The following is a 13,357-nucleotide window of genomic DNA, read 5'->3' on the forward strand; positions in this document are numbered from 1 at the left end:
TTTGTAACAAAAAAGGGGGAACAATAAATATATATATTTAACAGTGGTGGACAGTAATGGAGTAGCTTTACTTCGTTACTGTACTTAAGTACATTTTTCAAGTATCTGTACTTTACTGGAGTAGTTTTATTTTGAGTCACTTTTACTTTTACTTCACTACATAGCATAATATCGTACTTTTAACTTCACTACAATTCATAAAACATATCGTTACTCCCAGCGCTGCCGCTCCCAACACGCGCATCACGCACTGTGTGTAGGGCACCAAGTGCTGAGGGGGCACCAAAAATAGCCTAATGATTTTTTTTTTTTTTTTAAATGCCGGTATTATTTCATTAGCCTATAGAAATATTAGGCACAATTTAGCCATGTATATGTAACAAAAAAGGGGGAACAAGAAAGATGTTTAATAATTGCTCTAGTCCGGTCTAGTCTAGAAATTAAGTGAAATGTGCTGCCTGTGCGTGCTGCTGCTAATCGTAATGTGCCTCGAACTTCCTGACGTTAATGTTAGCATCAGCAAACTATGTTATTATAACTTACAATGTAAAGTCGTGTTTCCATGCGTCTGGAGGCTTCGCGGCACGGTAGACGCGAATTCGCCTCATTCGTGCATCTAGTTACAAGAGATTCTGAGTTATGAAAAGGACCATTGCAAGCTGATAGCGACCGGCTTTTGTGGTGGAAAATTGGCAGTAATACCCCCACCTTGCGCAGCTGTAGCCTACCTGAGTGTCCTGGGACATCTTCTCAACAGCTGGACATATACTAGTGAATAAATAACGCTCTTCTCTGGACCCGAAAATTTTGCCATGAAACTTCATGCCAATAAATAAGAAATATTGCTGACTTGAGTGTTTCCAGCTCTCTCTTTACGTTCGTCCGTTTATTGACGTTGAAAAAGGAAACGTCTTTTTTTTTTTAGACATTAAAAATCGATTTTACAATCGATTCAATGAACACTTATGTCTTAAAAATCGAAAATGATTTTTTCACAAAAGTAACAGCCCTAGTGCTTATTGATGATTATTTAATTTAATTTATTCAAAGTGACATTGAATTTGCAAAAAAAAAAAAAAAAAAAAAAGTCTGGATTATTTTGATGTATTTTTTTTTTATTTTGCTATTCTTTTGACTGTTTACAAAGTCAGCAAAGCTGCGAAGATTTTCTTTCTCTTTTTAGTGTTCTTAAGTTTTATACTGTGATGCTGCTATTGTGTGTTATTGGTATTGAGTTATGTTTGGTAATAAAAAGTTAAACTGCCAAAAACAAAAAAAAATTTTCTTTCTCGGGGTTGGGGGCATCATAAAGGAATTATGCTTAGGGCACCAAAATGGCTAGCAGCAGCACTTACTCCCTATAATATATCACGTGCTCCGACACGCAGGGTGTCTGATTCATCATGAACGAACTGAGTCTTACCAATATAAACTTTTAAATCGGATCGCAAATCGCACCAAACGATTCGTTTACGAATTAGAATCATCCGATTGCAGCTGTTCTGGAGTCGACTGCTCACTGATTCAAATGAACCGTTTAGTGCGAGTCAGTAAGAACCGGGAGATCTTGTGAGCGCGTGTGCATCTGATGTTGCTAAAAGTAAGTTATTAATGTCAAAATTTAGGACTAATTATTGTAACTGAAAATCATATTTAGGTCAAAATTGTCAGTCGTTTGGGAACTAAATCCGCTGTAAAGACTGATCTATTTAAACCCACTGAAATGCTCGAGTGCAGACGATGCAGACTAGAGCCCGACCGATATGGATTTTTGGGGGCCGATGCCGATATTAACTCGAAAAGAGCCGATTTATAAGCTGATATTTTGAAAATAAACTGGATATTAGACCCATTTCCTATAAACTGCACTTACACAACATTCAATAGCAAAATATCTGCCTGTTCTATGTATGTGGGCTGTATAAACCATTTTCCAGAAGAGATTTATGTTTAAAAAAAGCCTTAGATTACAGTCTCAACGACTAAACAATTGCACATCAAAAGTATATGTTTTTTAATGATCAAAAAACAGTCTGATTTTAAACATTTAACACTTTTACTTTCTTCCAGTTGAAGCTGGTTTTAACAGTCTGTGTGTGTGTACTGTAAATAAATTATAATACTAAAGTTAAAGTATTTGCAGAAGTAGTCCCACCCTTTGCTGCTACAGCATACAGCATACAGCATATATATATATATATATATATATATATATATATATATATATATATATATATATATATATATATATATTTTTTTTTTTTTTTTTTTTTTTTTTTTTTTTTGTCAAGCAATAGGTATGACATATTACCTGCTTATATTTAACCATATTATTACAACATTTTGCTGTTATGTCTGTAAAGCTGCTTTGAAACAATCTGTAAAAAAGAAAGAAAAAAAAAAGGAAAAAAGCGCGTGTTCAGCTCATATTTATTTACATGTCCTCTCTGGTTTAATCATTTCTGACGCACCTACTGTAGTTACTGTAACTACATTATATTTGCTCTCACAGACACATTCACAACAGACCCGTATATCTTCTCATCTTCTCTTTGTGCAGGGAAGTGACGCGCACGCGGTGCGATGCATCGAGTTAAAAACATCTCAACTTTTCATAATGCTGCAAGCGCACCGCGGGTCATGTGACAAGAACTAACCAATCAGCTTCATCCTTTCCCGTAACAACGTTGAAAACTGAGCCAAGATGAAGGAACAGCTGTTCATAGCTGTATATGGATTGCCATTTTGAAATAAATTTAGTAGCAGAGGTACTGCGAGCGATTTTTAGTGCTGCATGTATCCTTTGCTGAAATTTCCCCGTCTTCATGGAGAGAGCACGTCATGGTTGCTTAGCAAAGGCAGACGCCTCAGGAGCGCTTCTGCCCGAGCGCTTTGGAGAAGGAAAAAGTGGCGCGCCTAGCGTTTTCCACGCGTTTTTAGGCGCGATATGTGAACGGCCCTTTACGCGGTCATTATGTGGGAAACACTGCAGATATATTTAGAATAAGATAAACGCTAAAGTTATAGTTTGACATCTTATTAACGTTGGCGCTCTTCCACTGATAAACATGGTATTAGCTTTGTGGCTAATCTAATATACCAATGCATTAGTGGCTGTAAGTGATGTTACAGAATATTTAGAAGTGATAATGATAGGACCGTTAGCTAGAACTGCCACACCGTTTTTATATACAGTGTATGAACTAAATCATCTCACATGACGAACGACAGACTTACCGTGAAAACAGTACATCTCTGTGGCTTAGCTGATCGCTTTCTTCTAGTGGAGTTGCAGACTCTCTGCAACTGCGGAGCTCCCTCCCCAGACAGCACATGTACGTCTGGCCGACGTCGGCCCAATATCGAAACGTCGGCCTCTATACCTAAAACATCTATGAAACATCGGCCTGGCGGAGGCCGATATAATTTGGTCAGTGCTCTGTTCTCCAGCTCATCAATCGTCGGCCCTGAGTTGGTTCACGACCGCGGGCCGATGCCGCGCTTCTCTGTGTGCGCGTGCCCAGTATTTCGTCTCTTTTAGCCACCCAGAGAGAGAGAGAAGAGGATAATCCCAGCGACATATGTGGCTCTGAGGTAACGTTACGATTTCACTTATGCTCAATTAGACAAAAAATACTACTTTGTTAATTCTGTGACACTGAAAAAGTACTAGTAAGGCACACGGTGTGTTTTATACAGTCTATGGGCAGCTGAAGAGTCTGGCTCATTTTCAAATAATGTTACCGTTAACTTTTTGATTTTTTTTAACATTAATGTTAACGCCTTAATGCGTTTTCAGAAGTTTCTCGGAGGGGAAATGTAAAAGCGGGTTATTAAAGAGAAGTCCTGACTGCTTTTCCACCGTGTTTTTCACTCTTTTACAGGCTTTCAGAAATAATCCTGTGAAATAATATGGTGAGCTATTGTTGCTGTTGCTTCTGAACTACAAAATGATTTTTAAATTTATTATTTAATGAGACTGTACATTATAAATGTAATGCTTTAACTCTAGATGTTTGTTTGTGTAAATGCTGTGTGTGCGTTGAGTCCTGCGCGAGCGGGGAGCAGAGTTGCCATGGAAACGGGGCGTCAACACAAAAACCGTTACTGGCAAGCAGTAATCTCCGTCTCTTGCTGCGGTTTACACTGTTTTGGGTAAGTTTAATCGCTAAAATCACACAAATATTATATACAAATGTTCCTGACACGTTTCTTGCTTGTTATTGACATGTTTCAATTAAATTTATTTTATAGAAACGGTTTAGTGTCTTCGGAAAAGTCCGTTATCATTTTAGCAGTTTTTAGGTAGGCTAACTATATAGATTGAGCTCTTGTTGATGATTAAAACAAAATGATTTTTAAATTAATTATTGAATGATTATTGAATGAGACTGTACTTTATAAATGTAATGTTTTATCTCTAGATGTTTGTTTGTGTAAATGCTGTGTGCGCGTTGAGTCCTGCGCAAGCGGGGAGCAGAGTTGCCATGGAAACGGGGCATCAACACAAAAACCGTTACTGGCAAGCAGTAATCTCCGTCTCTCGCTGCAGTTTACACTGTTTTGGGTAAGTTTAGTCGCTAAAATCACACAAATATTACATACAAATGTTCCTGACACGTTTCTTGCTTGTTATTGACATGTTTCAATTAAATATATTTTATAGAAACGGTTTAGTTTCTTCGAAAAAGTCCGTTAGCATCTTAGCAGTTTTCAGGTAAGTTAGGCTAACTATATAGATTGAGCTCTTGTTGATGAAACGCTGGGCTTTTAATCAAATCTTCGTGTGTGTATGAGATATTTTGATGGCACTTTGAATGTTTTGCTGGTGATTTGTCAGTATGTTATTGGAAAAGGCTGATTTACTGAATCGATGACGTCACTTACAGTGAGAGTGTAATCGGTTGAAATCATGTTCACATGAGTTTTGATATTTCATGATAAACAGATATTAATACAAATTGTTCTATGATTTCAGGAGGACAGAAAGAAACTCTACAGAACAGAAGTGAAGCTCCAAGATTTCAACATTTCTGAAGGGAGATTCTGACTTAGAAATACAGGTGACCTGAAGAAGCTCATGAAAAACATGAATATGCCTTTTTCAGAATACATTTCACCAATTTTAAGAAGTCCCTGACATCATAACGTAAGTCACACTCAACCTAAAACTAAAAATATAGATTGTGTTATTTTAAGATTATATTTTTAGTAGTAGAATATGTATATTACATGTTATTATAATTGTTACATATTATTCTGTCTTTTATCTCCATTTCACCTCTACTCTAGCTTGTTTCCTTCTAATGAACCTGGAACTGCAGAGTTAATATTGTTGACTCTGTGTCAGATTGCTTGTTTTGTTCCTGGATTCTTCAGTGATCATGAGCAGAGTCTGAGTGAACCTGCTGTCAGACAGTGAGTACCGTGGGGTTTCAGTCAGGGCCTTCAGTAAACAACTGTTAGATACCTGTACACATCTTACACATCTCTGTTACAGCTAACGCAGCCGTATGTGTAAAGGTGCGGTCACACTAGCCTTTGAACGTGCAAAATTATTTCGGACGCCGCTGCGAATATGGGCGGGAGCAAGATATAACGGTTTCCCCTTATCACAACATGGGTTAATCTGTGCTTTTACTGTGTCTTTGGCGATGGCGTTGAAAGCGTCTTATTATATTGCACTCTGTCTCTCTCTCTCTCTATAAATATACACACTAAACAATAAAAAAAATATAGAACGTGTCCTCATTCAAATGTGCCATCTGTTCCTGTTTCCATTGACACTGCGAACCATGCAGCTTCTTTTTTAATTATCTTTTAAATATGTATTATATAAAATATGATGCTGCGCTACGGCTAAAATTAGCACTTCATTTTTTAATTTCTGTACAGAGAGGTCACGCAGTGACGTATCGATCATCTACTGACTACGACTTCACGTGATGCGAATTCGCAGGTCAAAGTTCACCAAACTTGAACTTTCGAACACAGCGAAATGCGAAAATTTTCGTATAAGACTGGGTTTCCGGTCTGACGCATTCGCATGCGTATGAATGGAAGTCAGTGGAATGAAAAGTGCAGTGTGACCGCCCCTTAATGCACATATTATGCCCCACACCTGCTCTCAACAACAATGACAGGGCTGATCAACAACTTCAGCAGTAGGCTAGATTAGTGTGGGTTAAAGGGATAGTTCACCCCAAAATGAAAATTTGCTGTTAATTTACTTTCCCTCAGGTCTTCCAAGGTGTGGGTGACTTTTTGGTAACAATTTATAATAAAGTTCAGTTGTAAGTCACTTTTAAGTGAGTAGTTAATGATGAACTAATCATTTACAAAACATTCATAAGCGCCTAATAAGTGATATACTAATAATTTGTGTACTTTTTGTAAAATCATTTTAAAAGTAATTTACAAGTAATTAGATTATGATTAACTAATTATTTACAAAACATGACTGTGTTCATAGAAATAAATGATGTTAATATTTTTATCTATGTTCTGTAGATTAAGTTATAAATAATTTACAAGTGACATGAATATACATTCACTAATGATTAAGTAATATGATATGATTTACACATCTTTCATAAGCAATCTTAAAAAAAATAAAATCACAAAAAAAATCAAACAGATCCTTAATTTTTAATAGTTACTAGTTAATATATTATGAATCACTTATAAATCATTGAAATGTCAACATTGTACTATTATCTCAATAAACAGTATAAATCATTTACAAAGCTTTCTGCACCCCCCAATCTAAGGTGTAAACTACTCATCAGTTGTAAATGTTTTACAAACTTTGTGGTTTTCAGTTGTGTGTGCGTATGTATGTATATATATATGTATATATGTGTATATATATATATATATATATATATATATATATATATATATATATATATATATATATATATATATACACACACACACCAACACACACACACACAAAATCAACCAACCTGTAACCGGAAAGTTTACATTTACAACTGATGAGTAGTTTACACTTTAGATTGTGGGTGCAGAAAGCTTTGTAAGTTATTTATAACTTAATCTACAGAACATAGATAAAAATATTAACATCACTTATTAATCATCTATGAACACATAGTCATGTTTTGTAAATGATTAGTTTACCATTAGCTAATTACTTTTATTACATGGCTCTGTGGGTACTTGATTCTGATTGGTCAGTTGCGACATTCCGATGCATGTTATCCCTGGATAAAAACCTGTAAAATGTAATAACACAGGCTCATCCGGGTAACAGTAGTTGGTGCTGTACTCTTGCTTTAACTATTTTTTTTTATTGGTGGAAGCTGTGCATTTGTTTAGCTAATAAATTATATAAACTGTGTACAACAGTTGTGTACAATTGTTTAATTATGTCATCCTGGTTAGGGTTGGCCTGATTGACGATGCCATCGTCCATCGCCGATGGCTGATAGACATCACGATGCTGCGCCGGAAACAGCGTCATCAGCTCCAGTATCTTGCCCGTGCATCTGTTGTCATGCGACAGAGAAGTCACGTTCTATAGACAGTTTCTATAGACAGTTGTGAACGTGCTGACAGCTGGTTGCCCAGGCTATGGATTAAAGGTAATACTGTTGTAAGTAGTGTTCATTTTCTCCTAAATACCGATCATTTCGCTTCATTAGACCTCAATGTATCACCAGTAGCCACCGGTATTGATTTGGTCTTTTTTTTTTCTGGACATCCACACAGCACCACAGTATTATCAACTAGAGATCAACCGATAGTGGATTTTTCCAATACTGATAGCTAGTTTGGACCACACTGGCCGATACCGATTTATAAACCAATAGTTTTTAAAATGAATACTGAACAAAATGGATACTGAACGAGAGCAGAGGTCGCGCTGCGGGTTCCCGGGTTTGTGTCCATTCTCGGACCATTCCATGTATTTCAACTGTAGAAAAGGTTGTTCCGAGCCGAAACTGACTTCTTTCATATTTTCGACCAATATACAGAAAACTACATCAGTATATCATCATAAACACAAACGTTTTTGTCTTACATGAATGTAAACAGATGAGAAAGAAAACACACATGTACAGTATTTTTGTTTAAAGAGACAACAGCCTAATAAATGCGTCTGTCATTAATGTTAATCAAAGAACAAAAGAAACAAAAGAAAATCATTCACTGATCTCGACTGAATATATTTAATAACTTTAATTGATTAATCTTTATTTTATTTATAAAAAGAAAACTATGCAGTGTTTTTAAACTTTTAATTACAGTTTCTGTACCTGAAATTTTGTTTAGTTGTATTTAGGATATTGCTAATTGATTTTGTTTGTTCATATCTTACTACTGACAGGTTACTTGTCTTTAACACTTTAATATTTTTATTAATTAATCGTTTTTGCTATGGTATTTTTTTTTTTTTTTTAAGCACAGGCAAAATTCCTCTTGCAGTGTTTTGTAAGCTGCTGATTTTTGCTCATGTTATTCAGCTGTAACAGAATGCTTTGTAAAAAGACAGAAACATGTTTGACATCTAAATGTTTGACTTAATTTTTTATATTGGATTTTTTTTCTTATTGGAATCGAAACTAGGAATCGATAAGCAGAATCGGAATTGGAATCGATAAAATTCAAACGATACCCAACCCTACACACCGAACGCATCACATTTTATTTGCTGCTATTTTAGAACAGTGCATGATTATCTAATCATGCGCAGCGTCTTTGAGAAGTCACAGTTATCACACACACCGGATGCGTCACATTCAATTCAAGCAGCGGTCTAAAACTGTTTATTTAATCACCAAACGGACATAAGTTTGCTTCAGGAATGAGCTATGTGGCATATATGTTTAAAGTTCAGTGTTAAAAAAAAAGAGCAAACGGAAAGAAAACGCGCAATCTGTATTACAGCTTTCTATATGAAGCATACAGACTGTATTAGAGCCACAGAAAGACCAACGTTTTGCTGTAAAATGCACAATACATAATTTATAGCCTAGGGTGAAGTCATTATGTAAATTTACAATGATTTGAGATTAATATAATGTTATTTAATAGAAAACTATGTGAGCGGCTGCATTTAAACTCGCGTCTGAAGTTTCCCACTCTGTGCAGCGCACAGTGTCACATGGCAAAACAAACGCAACACGGAAAAATATCTCCATGGATTTTGCAGATAACCGATAGTTCTACAAATCAACTATCGGTGCCGATTAACCAGCAAAACCAATGAATCGGTCGACCTCTGTTATAACAATGTGCATGATACAATACTCATCAAATAATAAAGAACTCTTTTCATGTCCCTTGACTCATATTAAAAAGTAATCACGGCCAACAAAATAACTTGTGCTTGGTGTTAACTGTTAGCCACTCATAGCACTCGTAGTTGCAATCTTTGAAATGGTGCATACAAATGTTGCTGGCCTTCAGTTTAGGTGTAGGTCTTCCTTTCTCAGTTGTAGGTCTTCATTTCTCAGTTATTCTCTTTTTGTCTGCAAAATAGCACCTTAAAAAAGCATTTTAGTAGATTGGCAACCAGGTCTGTAGGCTGTATTTTCTTTTCATTTAATTTACTTTGGAAATCACTGACTAAAAGGGCAGTCTAACGCTGGGGTAGCACTGGGCACGTCTCTAGACCCAGAGGGTGTGCTGTCATTGAATGTCAAAATTTTGATTGGCTGATGATTCTGTCATTAATGCTCGTGACAAATCAGATGTGACTTCTTTCATCAAAAGGGTAGTGCTGGCCATATACTTTTTTTAATGTAGGATATTCCAGGTCAACCTCAACTAAACTAATCACAAGCAATTTGTGAACATTACACAAATGTAAATGATAACTAAATAGTCTTTAAAAGCTTTTTTCACACAATTTTGTTTTTTATAGGGCCAGCAGAGCCCTGCTCACCCTGACGGCCCACTGCTGCTGTCAGACAACATCTCCAAGATGCTAGAAACTGCAGGACCATTAAGTACAATCTTGAACATACACAACTGTATCATAAGTTTGGGAAGGTATGGTTTTTTTGTGTTTTTGAAAGTCTTTTATGGCAACCACAGTTTAATATATGAAATGAAAACAGTTCACTACAATTTAAAATAATAGTTTTCTATTTGAATATATTTAGAGAAGTCATTTATTCCTGTGATGGTAAAGCTGGATTTTCAGCATCATTACTCCAGTCTTCAGTGTCACATGATCTTCAGAAATCATTCTTATATTCTGATTTGCTTCTGAAGAAACATTTCTGACTATTATCAGTGTTATATATATATATATATATATAGCAAAATAAGCTCAAATTGAGGCAGCAGCATCTATGGTGCATGGCCTGTAGTGAGGTCACTAAATTCTAACACCAAGAATTTATCAAAGTCCACTAAAGGAAACAAAACCTATTGGTATTTTACTTTGAAAATAGCCTTCCAAATAATATTTGGGGCTCGGACACACTTTTTTTTGTTGTTGTTTAAATTAAATTAAAATACATAGTTTAGTATTCACACAACACATCTAATAACCATGCACTCCAGTTATATGTGATTAAATAAATAATATTTTGTCTGAAATAATATGAACAGCAGCATCTATTCTAAACTTTCTCCTTTTTATTTCCTGTTTTTATCTCAGGATGGCCATCCCAAGGTTTCTAGAGATTACAGCAGCTCCAGACTGAATCCAAACTCACTTGTGAAGACTTCAGATGACACCAACGCTCACAATGACTACAGACGACAACTGTACATGAACACACAAAACATTGGACACACAAAACAAATATTATCCTTATTTTGCCTATAAGGGTAAATTTGATGATTTTCAAACTGCTTTATTGTAACGTCTCTTATATCTGTAAATGAACAATATTTACTCTCTGAGTTATGTGGACCTACATGTCCCCTTTTATTTGTAAGCATCACTTTAAAAATGTTGAAAGATAATGTTAATGTTAACTGAATACAAAACTAGAGACTTGTTTAGTAAGATTTTATCAGAAAATATTTTTGAACTTTTATCATGCAACATTTTAATTGCTTAATTAGTATTGTTTGCCTGGTTTTATTTTGTGTTTATGTAACTCTTTTTAAAAAGTTCTTGGCATAAAGTTCGCATGCGATGCTGACAGCACTGAACACATGACTTTTTATTATGAACTAGATGGTCTTCCCAGTGAGTCTCAGTCATCTCTGGCTTTTTAAACTGTAACCTTGAAACATGCATTTCCTGTAAACCTACTTTGAAATAAGTATTGTCAAAAGGTGCTATACTCAAACAACATTTAACCATGCAAGTACTGTAGTAATGGTTATTTTTGTTTTTACTATGGGTTTACTGCAAAAGCTGTAGTAAAATCATGGTGATTGTAGTAAAACTATGGTTGCTTTTGTTTTTTCTATGGTTTTACTGCAAAAGCTGTAGTAAAATCATGGTTAATGTTCAAAAGACTACAAATAATCCCGAATTATCCACTTTTGATCAAAGCATCTGGTAAATGTTATTGTATTTGTACATGTAATATGAAATAAATGAAAATATTAATAAAGTTGCGTCTGTTCTTGAGAGTGGTGTGTATTGTTTTATTATAAACCAGCTGCGGTAGCCGCGGGTGGTCCCTAACGATGAGCAAAACGCCGGTGAACCGCGTCCACGCAGAGCGGCCGGGATGTATCGTCTCAGCATCGGCCAGAGAGCATTTCCGATCAGAGGCCGACGTCGCCGAGACATCTTGCCTATTAGCAAACGCTTCCTGAGCGATATCGTCCCGATGGAATTTTGTAGGTCGGCTCGACATCGGCACAACGTATGTGTGCTGTCTGGGTCTGGTGGGCAAACTATGCAACACTCATAACATGAGTGAAGGATGAGACTCTGTTTCTCATGTTTCATCGGCCGTTCTAAACGCCAATGCCGATTTAAATGCAATAAGCTCATATCGGCCGATAAGATTGGCCCGGCTGATTTATCGGTCGGGCTCTAATGCAGACACATCAATCAGCGTCTCTGTGTTTTAGGTAAAAAAAAAAAAAACATTAAATTAACACAGATTAAATAAAATAACTTGTGCATGTTCAAATTCCCCGCTGCCATAATATTAACAGTTTTATTAAAATGCTACCATGTCCTATGTGACGTCTGTTTTTATAGGCTGTTGTTTATCAACAGTAACGTTATATTGTTTGGATTAACTAGACGAGTAGACAGACATGAATGTTTATTCATATCCATACTGAAAATAAGTAAATATTGTTAGCTGATGCTAACTGTCTAGCTAACAAGCTTGCTGGTGCTAACTTGAGGTAATTTTTATAAATAATGTCTATATATATATATATATATATATATATATATATATATATATATTGGGGTGGAGGGCATCATAAAGGAATTATGCTTAGGGAACCAAAATGGCTAGCAGCGGTGGCACTGTATATCCTGTACCACAGGAAGAGCGAGGAGCAACTTATCCGATAACCTATGTGATATGGACACAAGTAAACAACATTTGTTTACTTTAACCCCTTATAGACAGACAATACATCGGATGCATATTATATTTGACCTAGGATATTTTATCTCAGACAGAATTGTATTAATTTTAACTAAATACACTGCAAAAATAATAAACAAAAGTTTAATCTATATAAAAAGCACAATGTACTATATACATTTGAAAAGATTTTTCTTTTCTTTTCTTTTCTTTTCTTTTCTTTTCTTTTCTTTCCTTTCCTTTTATTTTCTTTTATTTCTAATATTTTTTGTACTTCATTGTGGTGTTTAAAGGTTTATGGAAATGTCCATACAATTTCTAAATAATGTCCTGCCAGAAAATTACTAGTAATTTGAGCACTTTGGGGAAGAACTAACAACATGTGATACCCTTGGTCATTTTAAATGTGAATTAGATCTTCCTGCTAAAGTGGGTGGTTCATAGCCTATAAGTGAAAAGTGAAAGTGACATACAGCCAAGTATGGTGACCCATACTCAGAATTTATGCTCTGCATTTAAACCATCCAAAGTGTTGAGACACAGCAGTGAACACACACACACACCTTGAACACACACCCGGAGCAGTGGGCAGACATTTGATGCTGTGGCAGTTGGTGGTATGGTGCATCACTCAAGGGCACCTCAGTCATGGTATTGTCAGCCGGAGATTCAAACTGACAACCTTAGGATTAGGAGTCAAAATCTCTACCCATTAGGCCACAACTTTCCCAAGCTGCAAAGAATTGCCAAAACATTTGGCTATACAAAACTGATCAACTTTACAAAATATTGTAATAGAGAAAATAAGCTGAAAAAACAGATGTTGGTTGTTATGAAATCGTTTGATATTTGTGAGTTGAATC

At 35.8% G+C, this 13,357-nt stretch overlaps 1 long non-coding RNA gene across 3 annotated transcripts; it reads left to right on the plus strand.

Moving 5' to 3' along the window:
* The first annotated feature begins 3,892 nt into the window (after nucleotides 1-3,892).
* Nucleotides 3,893-10,005, plus strand: LOC127961707 (uncharacterized). Of its 3 annotated transcripts, none has more exons than XR_008154492.1 (7): nucleotides 3,893-4,155; nucleotides 4,255-4,305; nucleotides 4,425-4,567; nucleotides 4,667-4,717; nucleotides 4,979-5,149; nucleotides 5,293-5,418; nucleotides 7,408-8,274. It is a non-coding gene; the product is annotated as an uncharacterized LOC127961707 (long non-coding RNA). The 3 variants fall into 3 exon arrangements; XR_008154494.1 differs by lacking the exon at nucleotides 4,667-4,717 and adding an exon at nucleotides 9,893-10,005 and having other exon boundaries at nucleotides 3,895-4,155; nucleotides 7,408-7,607; XR_008154493.1 differs by lacking the exon at nucleotides 4,667-4,717 and adding an exon at nucleotides 9,893-9,989 and having other exon boundaries at nucleotides 3,895-4,155; nucleotides 7,408-7,618.
* Nucleotides 10,006-13,357: the final 3,352 nt, after the last annotated feature.

Source organism: Carassius gibelio, chromosome B7 (genome assembly GCF_023724105.1).
Source record: "Carassius gibelio isolate Cgi1373 ecotype wild population from Czech Republic chromosome B7, carGib1.2-hapl.c, whole genome shotgun sequence".
Lineage (NCBI taxonomy): Eukaryota > Metazoa > Chordata > Actinopteri > Cypriniformes > Cyprinidae > Carassius > Carassius gibelio.